At 38.9% G+C, this 17,550-nt stretch overlaps 1 long non-coding RNA gene across 1 annotated transcript in view; it reads left to right on the top strand.

The window, feature by feature from the left end:
• LOC149222491 (uncharacterized) overlaps positions 1 to 17,146 on the top strand; it is a 39,555-nt gene extending 22,409 nt beyond the window's left edge. The window contains exon 5 of the long non-coding RNA XR_016249662.1: positions 16,850 to 17,146. This is a non-coding gene — a long non-coding RNA (uncharacterized LOC149222491). The remainder of the gene's footprint in view (positions 1 to 16,849) is intronic.
• The last annotated feature ends 404 nt before the right edge of the window (positions 17,147 to 17,550 follow it).

Raw genomic sequence — 17,550 nt, 5'->3', positions numbered from 1 at the left:
GTGAAGCTTCTTTGACCAATCCCTACTAAGGATTAGTCCACAAAATTCAGGAATGTCTGTGACAAGTATATTAATGACTTGACATACCTTCAGGTCTGATGACAGCCTGATGGTCACTTGATTAAGTTCACCGATGACCTCTACTTGAGACTGATCCAGCTGTACTATGCGTACTGTAGATTTATGAGGTTGGAAATTTAGATTTGCGCAAGCTTTCTTAGGCAAAATATTATATGAGGCACCGGAATCTACCAAACAATTATGCAAATTGTTATTGAAAACTTCAAAGGTAAGAAGAAATGGCAAAGTATGGGATTTTGACCTTCCTCCAATCAAAGCAATATCATTTGGATTGACTTTATTTGAAATTCCAGTCAGAGGTCTTCCCATTTGATGAGTGGCTTGTGAAATCACAGTGGCAGGTAGAGGCGTAATAGGTACTGCATTCAGATCTTTCAAGAGAAATTTCTGTTGATGTTTTAATTTGCTGAGCTCATGAAAAGTAATATTAGCTGTAGTTTTCTTCATGTCTTCAACAATGTTATACTCCATTTCATCAGAGATGATAAGTATTTTAGATGGAGTTGTTGAATCAGACTAGACTGGGTTTGTCTGAGCAGCCTTTGGTAATGATTTCTTACCTGCGATTTTATCCTTAGGAGTCAAGCTTGGGTTTTTCTGTTTAGAACTGGATTGTGGAGGATCAAGTTGATTTCTACTTCTTGTAGCAACCTCACTCTGAGATTCTGCTAGTGTTTTCCTAGCTTTCTTACGACTCAGTAAAGGAAACTCAACTGACGGGATTCCTAACTTTTTTCTTTGTGCTCTAGTCAGTCATTGAGATGGGGTCAAATGAGAAGTGACACTACCTTGGGAAAGCTCAGATTCTTCTTGAGATAAATAAATTCCCTGTAACTTATGAATTAAATTTTGTAACTCAACGGGATCTGAAGAAGAATGATCTGGCTTGCTTGGGATTTCAGTAATGTGCTTTGTATTTTTCTTTTCAACTCTTGGTTCAGTGATGGAAGATTTATCATGCGAACGAGAAGTTGAGGGTGATGGTGGGGGATTTTTACTCTTAGAATGTTGTGAATATGTAGATTTACTTTTCATTCACAGTCAGGCCCTCCTTCTAGCGCCAAATATGTTGAAGGCTCGAAAAATCGGATCTACAACAAGGGGGATAACCACCCAGTCCAAACCTTAATGCAGCTCCTTTTCCGTTTGGAATAATGGCTCCGAATGGGGATGATGGGACCATTTTCCCAATCTGTTTATGATGTGAGTGCTAATGGGATGACATTTTTCTTTCTAAGGTTTTATGGGGTGAATGCTTGTTCTAAATCTAATCTATATTTTAACTATCATTTGCAATCTATTGTAATCAAAGAAAAAATTTAACTCTAAACTATCCCAAGAGTAACGTTTGCTTATGCAATCTAAAATCATTTCTAAAAGCAATTGATAATGAAAATCATTCAATCACCACGAGAAAAGAATCCATTTTAAAATGAATTGTTTCGTATAAGAAGTTAGCCGAAACAATTATGAGAAATATGTCGCATAAGAGTTATTCACATATTCAGCATAAAATGTAAGTTATCACCATATAGAAGTGCAATAATGAAAACTAAACATTCAAACTTTCATATATAAATAACTGAAAATGATTTATCGCTTTACACATAAATAAAAAATATTAGGAGATAAAAATACCATTGGTAATAAGTTCTACTCATGAGCTGCAGCAATATAGATCTATCTCCAAATCACTTAACATCCATTAAGAATACAAAAGTGCATTTCAGTAGCAGATATCAAACTCATATAAAATAAATCTCGTTCCATTCATTTTATCAAAACCTCCTCAATAGGGGGGAAAATGCACATTCTGAAGAATTGTTTTTTATAAAACTCTAGACCCCTCTCTAAATGCATGAGAGGGGTTTAAATACTATTCTATGAAATCTAAAAATAAATATTACAAAAATAGATGAGGAGGTTTAAACGACCTGCCTCATTTTAAGCAAAACTAAACTAAAACAAAAATAAACTGTGTCTATGATAAATCTTGCATCTGATCTTTTAGATCGCAAATCTCCAGCACTGATTTCAAGAGCGTGAGTTGGCCAACTTCAGCTTTTAACTGTCATGAAAATACGGCGTTCGCAAGAGCTGGAACTATCTTCTCGGCAGAAGTTATGAGGGATTTTAGGGTCATCCATTGGCTATGTGGTTTTACCAGGTACTGCTAGTATGTCTCCTAGTTTAACCTGTTTACCTATTTAATCACCTCTGCTATTCGTTTCCACACTGTTTGAAGTTGTTGTGCTTTTGGAAGGAAGACAGGGGTGGTCTCTGCTACCAAATTGGCCTTGTGCAGGTTTTCATTTATGAACTCAATGACGTTGCTCGCTGCTACTGATGCCTCTTCCATTGCGTATTCCACTTCTTTTAACTGAGAATCCCATTTCACGAATAAAATCTCTTTATGTGATTCATCAATTCTAGGCATGTCTACTCTTTTCGCTTCTTCGGATCTCTGCCAGTTCAAGAAGTTTGAAACCTTCTTAAAAATTGAATCGTATTCAAGTCGCAATTATACGACTTGATTAGTAATATTATCACTTGTTTCGCAATGGGAATTCCATTATGAAATCTTCTGGCATAGTAATTATTTTTGTTGCAAAAGCTGAGAATTAAGAGCAAGTGATTTTGTGATGAACTCCCCAATTTTGGGATCGTCTTTATGCAGTTTTATCATATCTTGTAACTGGTTTTCTTTGTTTCCCAAACTGCTTTGATGTGCCAATTGCAGCTGTTGGAAGTCTTCCTGAAGTTTTGCTAGATGTGTTTCTGCTTCTTGATTGATGCTGACTTGCTATAATTGTTGTTACAAAAACAAAATCCTATCCTCTTTCTCTTTAAGTAACAATTGAACTTATGTTGCTTTATCAATAGTTGTTGAAGCATATGCTCCTGTGATCTATGAGAGCTTAGTTAGATTTTCCGATGGGTCTGTAGTGGGGTCTTTCCAAAGAACGTCCAGAGGTTCATCCTCGGGAACGAGCACGGCATCCAACTTTCTTTTCTTTATTTTCCTTCTGACAACAGCCTTATGTTGAGGGCTATAAAATATGTCTAGAGGAGGAATTTCCTCTATCCTTAGTACAATTTCAGACGAGGGAGAAACAGGAATGTGCTCTATTTCCTGAGTATTTATAGCCCTTTCTATTACCATCTTCGTAGTCGTCTCTTTTGGATTTGTTGGAGTTGCTAAAGTTTGTTCCTCTGTGCTCAGAATCTTATTAAAATTTTCCCATTCCCCTTCTAGATCAATTACAAGTGCCTTTGTTGGCTTTGTAAGAGGAGTGGGAACTTCAGCTTGTTTTGGGGACAAAGCCTATTGATCAGGGTTTTTTGTAGATTGAGCCATGTCTTTAATTGACCCCTCGCTTCTGTTGTGTTCACTCTTGGACTGATCACCAGACTTTTCAACTGATTCTTTTTCAGAACTTGTTTTAGACTTGTCTTTTGATCCTTCACTTATGCTAACACTAGGAGTAGGCTCTCTTATTGGTTCAATGAGCAATTGTTCCAATGGGACCTTTGATAACCTCTGTTTTCTGTAATTGTCGAACTTTTGGAGATCTTCTTGGTAAAAAACAATTCGTGCCATATGCTAAACCTCTCTGAAAGTGTTCTTCTGCAGAAAAACATCGTCAAAGGGATCTTCTTCATTGGAAAACACTTTTATTTTAACCATTGTAGTAAAATTACTTACAACACCAAAGGGATCATGTTGCCTCCCCGGGAACTTTGGTAGTTTTAAACATAACATATTATTATTTTCTTTGAAAGCATGACCTAATTCATGCAATGCAAAGGCTCTGCATACTACAGGAAATTGTGACCAAATGGCCTTCTTGGAGTCTTTCAGTACCTTGCTCATTCCCCCCACTCCATAGGTTTGATAAGCTATTTCCCTAGCCATTAGTTTGTCGAGGACGTAAATAGGTAGCACATGGGGTGAAGAAATGCTACTAAACACTCTGACATACATGAACAACTCTTCCCTAAACCACCTTGCCACGGTGAGAATATCCACTTCAGCCTCTTGGGAAAACCTTGGGGAATCTTGGTTATAGAGCATTTTATAAATAGGGAGCATAACTCCATGACAAATTTTGAAGAAATTTGGGATGAAATTCGATTCCCACAATACTTTATGATAAATCTGAATGGGAAGTGGATTCTGTACCATCCACTTCCATCCCATAATAGGAAAATCGGAAACAAAAAAAATAGCGTCCATGACATAGGCGCTCAAAAAGAATGGAGGGTAAACCCTCGAAGCAAAGCTTCTTTTAGTTCTGTATCCTAAAATTGCAGCGGCTAAATTGTTAGACAGAATTTGGGCCCAATCCATTATTGTGGCATTGGTGGCCACATCCAATAGAGGTAACCATTCTGATGAAAACTTGTTGATGTCTGGTTTCCCAAACAGTCTACATAACATTGCAGCGGAAAAACAGTAAGGAGAACAGAGAGAGCCAGTGGCGTACATACCATTTTTATCCTTCTTCAATCTTTCTTCATTGCTTGACCAGTGCTTTGTGCATTCCGCCAAGTCTTCATTCTCCTTGGCGAATTTTTCTACAAATTGCTTGTTGTAGCTAGCTTGGGGTTCTGGTAAGTGGTACATATGCCTCATATTGTTTGGAATGAATGACCCTATTACTTCCTGGCTTTTCGTCTTGAACTCTCTGTCGGATATGTCTACCAGATCTATAATCAATTTCACCATGTCAGTGTAGGGGAGTATCCTCGAGTCCCGTCATGGTGACGAGCCCAATGTTGTCAGGGTTTAGCGAGTCCAACATAGGGAAAACTCAAAGTCTTTTTCATGTTTAGAGAGTTTGAAAAAGACAAGGAAAAGAAAACTCCAGAGAGGTCCTTTTTCGTAAATTTGTGTCTCTTGAGCCCGAAAAAGTAGAAAACAATACTCGAGAGAATCGCTTGACCATTACAACCAAGGAGTACTTTTCGTAATTAATGTTCTCGATCCGAAAAAGTAAAAAATCGATCGGAGACACGACGTTTCATAACCAAAATCGAACTTGAAACGACAAAAGCCCGACCATCTTTTCGCATTTATACGATCGGAAAGGAGCTAAAATTGGAACACCCTTTTATTCCGTTTAACGAGTCAAAAAGGGAAAAACTCAGCAATCTTTTCATATTTTATGAGTCAGAAAAGAGCTTAAAGGTGACTCGTCTTAGAGGAACGAGTGGTATAAAGGGTAGCAATTGGTTCCAACAATGGTGGAACTGCTCAAAACATGTAATGGTCAAGAGGCTGGCTAATAAAACCACTCATCATTGCGGTCCCTCAGGAAAGGGAAAAAAACCAAGTGAAAGCATACGATTGGCCAAAGAGATGGCGATGATGGAATGAAACAACCAAGGCTCATCTAGCAGAATTTAGTGGATAAAAAACAGCAATCACGAGGTGTAAATCGGGTATGGGTTCATGTTTACACAAGCTTGAACCATGGAGAACTCTACTTGGATTCGGTTTCATGTTTACACAAGCTTGAAATGAAAAACTATGCTTGTTATAAGTTTGCATGCCTCCAGCATAATAACGCAAATCGAGGTACATGCCCCTCAAGCTTCATTACATCCAACGGAGTGGATGGAATGAAGGTTCACTTTCAAGATCTTGGAAAGACTCAACTTAGATTTTACGAGATCTTAATCAAAGACTCTATTTGGAAAAGCGAGTGGTTTTATTTTTTAATGAGGTTGACACGGTAAAAGAACTATCCTCATAACCCTTGTTTCATTTTTTAACGAGGTTGACATAAGATCAAGAACTTTCCTGAAGACTCCTTGTTTCATTTTTTAACAAGGTTGACACAAGATCAAACTATCGTTGGACTCCTCAATTCATTTTTTAACGAGCTTGACACAAGGTCGGGAACTATGCTCACTACGCCCAGTTTCATTTGTTAGTGAGGTTGAGACAGGAACAAATTATCCTCGGGCCCTTGCTTCATTTTTTAACGAGGTTGACACAAGATCAGAACTATCCTTGGACCTCCTTGTTTCATTTTTTTTAACGAGCTTGACACAAGACAAGGAACTATGCTCGGAACTCCTTGTTCATGGGCCATACGAGAACATGCCACCCAAGAGATCTTCACTGGATGGAAGAACCACGCTGTTGGAGGAACACATGTCATTAGGAACCAATGATAGATTGGGTTCCAATGCCCCCAGTACATGATGTACGAGACCATCTGCATGATCATCAGCAGAGGTGGAGATGGAACAAGTAGCCACATAATTGACCCATGGCAAGGAAGGTACTACTTTCAGATGAGAACCAATGGGGGATGATGGTAGTATACAAGGCACCGGGTGACTAAAGAATGACAATTGATCAATAGTCACCATTCTTCCATCATGCGGAAAACAAACCACACGGAAAAGTGAAGAAACAAGAGCTCCCATGGCATAAATATAATCATGGCCAAGGAGAAGACTGAAATCTAAAGCACCTTGGACAACCATCACATCTATATAGACAGTTTTGCCTCCCAAAGTAACAGGGAACTTCGGAAGGATCCCTAAAGGTTGACTAGTTCCTCCGTCAAATGCCAACAGACTCTAAGTGACTGGCACAAGCTGTGGGGAGCCCAAAGCTTGCCAAGTAGTGAAAGGCATGAGGCTAACCGACACACCCTCATCCAAGACAGTGCCAGGTACTGCCTTATCATAGGCATGTACTGTAATCTGAAAAGGCACATAGGATGGAAGGCGGAAAGCAGTCAAGTGACTCCAGTCGAAGGAAATGACTAAACTACTTGGTGGGGGTATCATATGATTGCCCCCATGCTCAACAGGAACCGAAGAAGGACCCTCTAAATCAGCTAGGATAGGAGGGTCGTTCTCGGACTTAGGAGAATCTGACGAGACGAGAAGAACATGAGCAGTGTAATCATGATGCTCTTCTGGAACAGAGTGGACTATTGGTGGTGAATCCAAGTCGACACTCTTTCCGACCAATGGTTGGTCAAGAACAGGCTGAGCACAGCCAAGTTTAGGAAGAGAAGGGTGGACAAGATAAGAATCTAAGTTAATCTCATTGTCAACTGAGAGAGGGTCTGAAGAGAGCCTCTTATAACCAACGGGAAGTCAGGGTGAAGAAGTTGTAAGACTTTCTAAAATAGCGGAAACTTTATTCATGAACGGATAAAGGTGAAGGGGATGATTTCCTTCACACAGTCTACAGGGGAATCAAATATTCCCTTTCTTCTTACGACTGCCAATTGAGGATTGAAAATTTTCATGAGATTCAGAGGACGATGAGGACGAGCCAAATCGTGAGACCATACTTCTAAGATCCTAGGAATGCCAGGACAATCACGAAGAAGATGGTCACCCTTGCACAATTTACAAGGAAACTTAACCTTCCGCGGAGGAGTAGGAGGTGTTCCGACCTGAGATGTACTCAGAGCAATACTTGCACGGGTGATCTCGTGCTGAACGGACTTCTTCTTCTTCTTCGTCTTCTTCTTCTTCTTCTTAGTCTCCTGGTTACTAGATGTGGAACTTTCACCAAGCGAAGTGGGAGATGAAGATGAAGGAATAGGGGAAGAAGGCACAGGCTCAACCTTGGAATCATCATGTCGTGATTCAGACGAAGGAGACGGTGGAATAGGAGTCATGATACTTGGGATCACCGAGGTTGAAAACAACCAAACGGGCAAAGCGATGGTTAACCTAGGCAAAGACAAGGTTGCCATATATGGAGCACCAGCATTTCCAAATGGAGGAAACGGACCAGGAGTTCCATCTGGGGGAAGACCTTGGCCGATAGACTCGGGGAAGGTTGCCATCGGGAACAAGCCTGAAAAACACTTGCACTATAACCAAGAACTCGAACTGTTACCAATAATATTTCGTGGGCAGTAAATTTTATGACACGGGAACAAAACTTGAACTTTTCATGTTTCAAGAGTAAAAAAAAGACGAAAAGGTGACTCTATCTCTTTCGAGGTTTAATGAGCTTGAAAGGACAAGTGCTCAGATGAACCTTTTCTTTTAAGGAGTCGAAAAGGAATGAAAGTGACTACTCTGGAGAACTAGGCAAAAAGGTTTACCAGACAAACCGTAAAACTGCATATACACCTTGGTGATCAAATGAAAGAGAAATGACCAAGGACTTTCCGTACGGCAGTCAATCTTCCTGAATGTTGTGTTCAATGTGTTACGGTTCGCAAGGCGGCAGACACGACTTCCTATGGATGTAAGATGATAACCTAGTGGGGTCTCTTGATATATACTCGACGGTACTCGGAGCACAAGTCCGTACTAGTAGCTATTGAGTCACAGAAGGAGGAATCACCCAACCTTAAGCGAAAACAATAGTGACTAGTTTTAACGACGTCGGAGCACGTTTCTAGCCTAGACCTCTATATAATGTGCATTAATTTCCAATGCATTGTTAAGTTCATTCAGTTAATTTTAGATTTGATCTTGAATTAGGTTTCAAATTTCAGGCCCTACAGTATGTATATCAAAAACCCTAGGATGCAACTAGAATGAGTAAAGCATCTTTCATTTCGATGAACACCTACTTATAGAAAGGTAGAGAGTTCATTCCCAAACCAAGACAAAACCAAGACACGCAAATGCAAGCACTAAGAAACATAATGCATTAATCACACCGATCCTATAGTGCATCGATACTACTAATGATAGATCTAAAGTTTGCTTTCCAATTTCTCAAACATGAAAATTTGAAATGCAAATGTACTTTCACTTTCGTATACTAAATGAATGCAATCTTTTGATTTTGATTGTTTTTAATTTAAAGAGGTAGACAAGCAAGCTTGAACTGATTGATCCAAACAATTGTAATCTATGCTTGGCAATGAAGAAATCGAATCAACATCAAAAATCGGCTCAATAATCGACACTAAAAATCAACCAGCGAGAAACAAGCAATGAAAAAGTTGTAAGCGAATCAATAAGACGGTTGCAATGAATCTTGGATAGAAAAGCAGCCCGGACCAATGATTCAAAAAACTTGAAAGAGTCAGGTTACATAGCCAAAAAACACAAGATTCACTCAATGAAACCAAAGAGACAGTACCTTAACCAAAAGCAATTAAAACAAACTAATGGGCAAGAGGAAAACAGTAGGGGATAAACAGGACTGGTGGATTCAGGAGGTAAAGTTGAAAAAACAACTCTACAGGAATCGTCGCGGGCATAACACCAGCAACTAGTGATGATCAGTCAATAGACGCAGCAATAGAGCGACGTCGTCGTGACAGTACACATCTCTTTCGCGACGTGCCGATTTCAGGAATCGTCGCGACTGTACAACCAGATTCAGTGACGCACAGGTTTATAAAACAGAGACAGGGCGACGTCGGCACGACTGTTAAACTTTTATCAGCGACGAGCTAAAAAATAATAGAAAACAAATGAAAAACTCCTAACCAAAGACTAGACTATTCTTCCAGACAGCAAATTGATTTCCCATATGACCCAGGCGATCCAAAAAATGGATGGTTTAACCCCAAAATTCAAGAGACACTAAATCAAAAACCAAACAAAAGCAAACAAGAGAAAAAACATACAAAGGACTCCCCAGTGGAATCGCCAGCTTGTGAAGTAGGAAAGTGCTCCCTCTACAGACAAAGGCAACCCCTCTAGCCCTAGAGTGGGTCTAGTCACAGCAAAGAAAAAACAACAATCTATTCCCTTAAATAGTCATCGTTGGAGGCCTACCTCAAACCAGTGGTTGATGAAGTTTCGTTGCGCTGCTCCAGCTTCCATTTCTTTCTCCTTAGTGAGCAATCAACTTGAAACACCACAAGAAAACAACAGAGCACATAACCGAGAACAACAATGATATATTTACTTATAAATTCAATAAATCATAAGCTATCAAGTAAATTGTACACAAGATATAGGAAATCATCATTGATTGTATTAAAATGAATCAAGAGCAAAGCTTACAACCAAGTCTTGACATCGCAAGCCTTCTCGGAGGGTCCAACCAGTATGTTTCTTCAAGCATTCACTCTCAAGAATGGGTCTCCCAAATAGAAAATATCTCTCTCTCACTCACAAGCTTTAATACAAATTTAAGGGCACTCCACAACTTTTCACAAAACTATTATCAATCCCACACTTGTCACACTCACACCAAAGCTATCTACCAAACTCAAAATAACTAGCAGCACTGTCTAACCAAAAGAACTAGCAGATCACAACAATGGTGAGTGATTTTATATGAGAAAAAGTCTTCATGAAATGAAGGAGAGGGAGCTTATCCTCAAATAAGGTTGCACAAAAGACGGAACCACCTTCCCAGAGGAGGAAGGGTGACCCAAACTAACCCAACAACCAGGTCTAAAGACATCTAGAAGGCTGACAGTTGGAACAAATTTGCCCAATTTGGATCGTCGCTTGCCGTGAACTACGTCTCCGCAACGACATCGCAAGGAGGCAATACATGCAGACCAATCGTTGCGATAAATAGTTGATAGCCTTGCGCCGAGCCTTGAATTTCAACCGTCGCGGGAAACAGATGTACACCTGCGACGGTGTCACAATGAGACTATTTATGACCATGGATTGTCACATATATTAAGGGCTTACTCGCGACGAGGAAGAAACTTAGGGAATTAGGGTCAACTTGCAGCATCCGAGAGCATTTTCTTAATCTTCTTTCATAAGTGGGAATATATGAACATGTTTATTTGACACATGATACAGCAGAGGGATTGAGATGATGACAATGACAAATTACTATGTAACAGATGCCCCCTAAAGCATGAAGCCTAAGAGAGTGGGAGGGGTGAAATGCTTTACGAAACTGTCTGAACTGGAACACCACTGTGAAGAACCTACAGGCACAAGCACAACTGATATCTCTGATAGTGAAATACATGTAGTCTAAGCATGGGCGCAACCATCCAAAAGACATATGAAACTTGGTCTATGGTATGGACGCAGCCACTCAGTCGATAAGACCATATATATAATGATAAAGGCATGGGTGCAACCATCCATGAAGACTCTGGTATTGTCGCAGCCATCCAATCAAAGAGTCATGTATGTAATCACGAACCAATCCACGCAGCTCGAACATATGTGTTCTTAGTTCAGGGTCTTGAAACCCAACCGATCATAGTACAGATTCTAGCATGCGAAGAGATGTGCTGAGGTTGAGCATGATAGAAAGTCGCTTGATTACTGGTCAATGATGAAAACCATTAACAAGCGCGAGATAAACCACCAATAACGCTAATGGCTCTCAAGGTACTGTCCAGTACAATCCACCAAGTGCGAAGAATGAGCTGAATTCAAACACTCATGGAATCACCCAATCAAAGACCAGTGATGAGAGTCTATCGTCAGGCATGAAGAACTTGCCATTGAGGCATGCAAGCTCCAAGGTATCGAAAGGGATCTCTAGATCAATCTCCTGGATAATGAGCCGGTGTTGACGAGATACAATTCGTCGCAGGAGGGCAATAATTTTTCCCCCATCAACGACACGAGATAAGGAACAAGTGGTAGATGGTGAAAAATAGTAGCAGAGGAGGAGGTAAGGGTGTGAGTTGTAAAAGGTTTATACTCTTGAACATATTGGCGACAAACTCCGGAAAGTGGCATCATTTTGGGACCAAAGGATCAAAGGTTTGATGGAGACAACATAGATCAGATGGAATGAGACGAAATGGCAACCCAAAACCCAAGAAGGACAAATGACTATATGAGGATATCCCAACCCGACAAGATGCAAAAGTGTCGATGTTCAAGAGTGACTAGCCGCCACGGGTAACCAATGATGACTTCCAAATTTTCCCCCACCATTGCTGGCGAGTACCCCAATTATTTTTTTGAAACAAGCTTGAAGGGGATAGCATATGCTTGTAATATGAGTTTTTCCTTCGGACGAATCCAACCTAGTAACAGTTTAATGAGCCCTAGGGAGGAAAAGCTCGAGTCCCGTCATGGTGACGAGTCCAATGTCGTCAGGGTTTAACGAGTCCGACATAGGGAAAACTCAGAGTCTTTTTCATGTTTAAAGAGTTTGAAAAAGACACAGAAAAGAAAACTCCAGAGAGGTCCTTTTTCATAAATTTGTGTCTCTCGAGCCCGAAAAAGTAGAAAACAATACCCGAGAGAACCGCTTGACCATTACGACCAAGGAGTACTTTTCGTAAATAGTGTTCTCGATCCAAAAAAGTAAAAAAGCGATCAGAAACACGACGTTTCATAACCAAAATCGAACTTGAAACGACAAAAGCCCGGTCATCTTTTTGCATTTATACGGTCAGAAAAGAGCTGAAAGTGGAACGCCTTTTTATTCCATTTAATGAGTCAAAAAGAGAAAAACTCGACAGTCTTTTCATATTTTACGAGTCAGAAAAGAGCTTAAAGGTGACTCGTCCTAGAGGAACGAGTGGTGTAAAGGGTAGCAATTGGTTCTGACAATGGTGGAACTGCTTGAAACATGTAATGGTCAAGAGGTTGGCTAATAAAACCACTCATCATTGCGGTCCCTCAGGAAAGGAAAAACAACCAAGTGAAAGCATACGATCGGCCAAAGAGATGGCGATGATGGAACAAAACAACCAAGGCTCATCTAGTAGAATTTAGCGGATAAAAAACAACAATCACGAGGTGTAAATCGGGTATGGGTTCATGTTTACACAAGCTTGAACATGGAGAACTCTGCTTGGATTCTGTTTCATGTTTACACAAGCTTGAAACAAAAAACTATGCTTGTTATAAGTTCGCATGCCCCCAACATAATAACTCAAATCAAGGTACATGCCCCCCAAGCTTCATTGCATCCAATGGAGTGGATGGAATGAAGGTTCACTTTCGAGATCTTGGAAAGACTCGACTCAGATTTTACAAGATCTTAATCAGAGACTCGATTTGGAAAAGGGAGTGGTTTCATTTTTTAATGAGGTTGACACGGTAAAAGAACTATCCTCATAACCCTTGTTTCATTTTTTAACGAGGTTGACATAATATCAAGAACTTTCCTCAAGACTCCTTGTTTCATTTTTTAATGAGGTTGACACAAGATCAAACTATCCTCAGACTCCTCGATTCATTTTTTAACAAGCTCTACACAAGGTCGGGAACTGTGCTCACTACGCCCAGTTTCATTTGTTAGCAAGGTTGAGACAGGAACAGACTATCCTCGAACCCTTGCTTCATTTTTTAACGAGGTTGACACAAGGTCAGAACTATCCTCAGAACTCCTTCTTTCATTTTTTTTAACAAGATTGACACAAGACAAGGAACTATGCTTGGAACTCCTTGTTCATGGGCCATACGAGAACATGACACCCAAGAGATCTTCACTAGGTGGAAGAACCACGCTCTTGGCGGAACACATGTCATTATGCACCAATGACAAATCGGGTTCCAATGCCCCCAGTACATGATGTACGAGACCATTTGCATGATCATCAGCAGAGGCGGAGACGGAACGGGTAGCCACATAATTGACCTGTGGCAAGGAAGGTACTACTTGCAGATGAGAACCAATGGGGGATGATGGTGGTACAGAAGGCACCGGGTGACTAAAGAATGACAATTGATCAATAGTCACCATTCTTCCATCGTGCAGAAAACAAACCACACGGAAAAGTGAAGAAACAAGAGCTCCCATGGCATAAATATAATCATGGCCAAGGAGAAGACTAAAATCTAAAGCACCTTGGACAACCATCACGTCTATATAGACGGTTTTGCCTCCCAAAGTAACAGGGAACTTCGGAAGGATCCCTAAAGGTTGACTAGTTCCTCCGTCAAATGCCAACAGACTCTGAGTGACTGGCACAAGCTGTGGAGAGCCTAAAGCTTGTTGTTGGGCCATAAATACGACCACTTTTTAACACTTATTTCATCCATTTTTACTCTTCCTTATCATGTCATTTATTATAATTTATTATATAAATCCATTTTATAATGATTTATGTTCTTATGGAAAAATATTATTTATTCTCCTTTATTTCTAATAAATTGATTATTATGCATGATTTTATCAATGATAGTTTTAATAAATTGGTTGTAATATTATTCACCATTTTTAGCCTCCAATACAATTTCCAAATTGAAGATTTGATCATTAAATATTCCAACTCAGAAATTTGTTGGAATAACAAGTGACAATTTTGCGGTTGATATTCTGGGAAAATGAAGAAGAATCTAGAAAATCCGGAACATGGGTTTTGTCTAGAACAGACCAAATTAACTTTGTTGGAAAACAATTTGCCCAAATTCGGCTTGTATTGAGAGAAACGCAGGGTTCTTTGAGCATGATTTTCTCAGATTTGCTATGTGACCATTTTTCAAATCTCAGCTACAAAGCCAAATTCGCCTTGCTCTTGTTGAAAGATGGATGGAAATATATTTTCTTGTTGATCAATTGGTTATAAACAATCCAATATTGTTATGAGAGATCATATTTACTATTCGATTTCTCCTCTTTATGATTATAAAAGGAGGGTATGTATTATGTATTGGGGGAGGATGGCTGAGAGAATGCAGAATTATGATTTCAGAATTGAGGATTCAGAATTATGGATTCATGATCCATGATGGATGATTAGATAGAGATAATAGGATAGGATAGGAGAAAATAGCATGGGTCTCTATTATTTCAAATTGTAATTCTGATTTACAGACTTGTGGTGCCAAGAGGACATGATCATATAGTAATGCCAACCAAGTTTAATGATTAATATATGATTTGGGAGTTGTTGTTCATTCTTCTTGTTTGAAGTAGCCCAGCAACATCCTCTGGCGGCTAAGGGCCTAGCCTCTGGTGGATTGCTCTACTGCTGTGTATTATATCTTTATGATTTCTGTCGTGTGATGGTTTGATTTAATTCTTATTCCTTTTAATTGCATTGCTTTACAGTTTCATGTTTTTACAATGAGCTGTTATAGTATTTTATGAAATTGTTTTATTGCACAAGTTGTGATTGAATCGCGTGGCTGTTCTTTTCCATCATAACAGAGATTATTATCCTTCTCAACTTATATTGTTATGCTATTCATTTCAAATATAAAGCTTTGCTGTTCATTTCAGACTTTGATTTTCATTACAGATTGCTGTTAATTTAGCTTTGCTGTTGTTCATTTCCATTAATTTAGTGTTGTTGTTCATTTTCGGTAAATTAGCTTTGTTGTTCAAAAATACTTTGATGTTATCTCTTTCACGCAAGGATTTGTTTTTGTCTTTTAAATGTTATTGCAGCAAGCGTGTTTATTCCATTTCTGTTAGCAGCATTATTGATTTATCATTTTCAGTTTATTGCTTTAGTATGGATTGTAAGATCAACAACTGTAAAGGACATTGGCTATCGCTGCCTAAGTTCTCAGATTGTGGATCTTGTTTATGTTTGATTTCATTTGCATCAGTTTACAAGGAATGAGTTATTGCTACTGTATCCTTGACTGATAAATTGTTGTAGTTTTCTGAGTGAATGATTTAAGTTTCAGAGTGTTAAGTTTCTTTTAATTGTAAGTAGATTTTATTTCAAGCATTCATTTACTTTTGGATTTTAAGCACTATACTGCAAAACATTACTCTTGAGTAAATAGCCGCCTCAGACTGAGTACACTCTTGAGATAAAAAGTCGTCCCTCAGTTGACAATTAATGTGAAGATAATTGGGAGTTAAAAAGACACCTTTTTATCGCTCAAAATTTTGGCGCCGTTGTCGGGGAGAGTGTAGCCATTTTTAAAGAGTAGTATGCATCTGATGAGTGCCTGTTAGGAAAGAATTGGGTATTAAAAACGGAAGGTAAGAACCTGCGTACGAAGCATGCAAAAGCCCTGTTCCCCCACCTGCTTTCCAACAGAATTGTTAAAGAACTTAGGGTAGAAATAAATGTTTGAATTTCTGTGTGAATAGCTAAGAAAAAAATAGAAATTTTGAAAAACAAATCTCATGATTTCACTCAAGTGGTGATGTAAGCACCACCCATTTCACTAACCAATTGACAGGAACATTTGAAGAAGGAGCCTCAAAGAAACACATGAAGAACATCTTCTATTATGGTAAGAAATGGCTCACATTGCAACTTTTGAATTTCCTATCAAAGATCTAGGAGGAGTGACACAAATGCACATAATTCCCCCATCTTCTCTACCAAATTTTCATGGTTTGACAAATGAGGATCCAGATACATTCTTATTTGAGTTTGAAGTACTTTGTAGAGGATATGATTATTGTACTAATGATCAAAGGTTGAAAGTGTTTCCTCTTACTCTAAAAGGAGTAGCTCTCCGATGGTTCATGAGCCTAGGTGGGAACTGCATCCAAACATGGGAGGACATGAAGAACATATTCTTGAAGAAGTACCAAGACTATTGCAAGGCCGATGAAGATATTTTCAATATGATACAAGGGGAAGATGAAAGCTTGGAGGACTATGTAGATCGATTTCAATACAACCTTCAAAAATCAAAACATAAGCATTTGGAAAAAGAGATCTTAAAAACACTCCTACTCAAAGGAATCAAAGATAAATTTTTAGAACTCTTAAATCTGATAGGAAAATGTGATGTTTTTCAGTTATCATATGATGATGTTTATGAATTGTGCATAAGGTATTCAAGAGGAATTTCCAAGGCTGATAAGAATTCTAGAGAATTTTCTTTTTTCTTTTCCAAATTTGCTACAAGAACAGGAGACATAAGAGCTAAAATCAATGTTTTATTTGAAAATTTTAAAGTTGATTTTATTAGCTCTCTAAGTTCAAAATTGAATGTTTTGTAGGCTCGGAAAAATCAAGAATTTGATGAAGTGTTTTGCCCTCATTACCAAAAGGAGCATCCCATAGATGGTTGTTCATCCTTATCTAATGTGGAAGTGGCATATCAAAGAGATGGGGAAACTGTAACAAGGTCAAAACCATGGGAATCATGGCCTATAGGTATGGTTCAAAACACTTCTTTTCCATTCTCTTACTTGCAAAATCCATTATGGAATAGTAATGTATTAGGACAGCCATGTCAATCTAAATATAACCACCATCAATCTTGTTTACAAGTTTGGCATGGTTCACCTTATGATTACATGACTACTCTCCCTCATCTTGTAGCACAAACACATTCTTCATATTCTTCACTAGCTCTCCCACAACATCTTGTTTGCCCATCAAAACCATCCACACAACCCAATCATCTACATCATAAAAATGCTCCATTCTGTACACAATTTCCTGCTCAACTCATTCCACACCCTCACCATAATAAACCAGTACAACATGCTTGCAATGTTGAACTACAAAATTTACCCACCCTTCCCATTCATTCTATCTCACATGCGCCATTAGAGAAAACTTACAATGAGATTCAAAATGTTTCAAATTCAAAAATTGTAAAAGTTATGGAAGAAAATGAGGTTTCTTTTAGTTTGCATCAACAAGCCATTTTAAAAGCTCAAGAACTTCATGATATGATGGATATGGGAAATCA

This window comes from Pinus tabuliformis, chromosome Q (assembly GCF_031772625.1).
Source record: "Pinus tabuliformis cultivar Carrire ecotype Pingquan chromosome Q, CPIR1, whole genome shotgun sequence".
Classification (NCBI taxonomy): Eukaryota; Viridiplantae; Streptophyta; class Pinopsida; order Pinales; family Pinaceae; genus Pinus; species Pinus tabuliformis.
The sequence above is the reverse complement of the archived record's forward strand: the minus strand, read 5'-3'. Positions and strand labels throughout refer to the sequence as shown.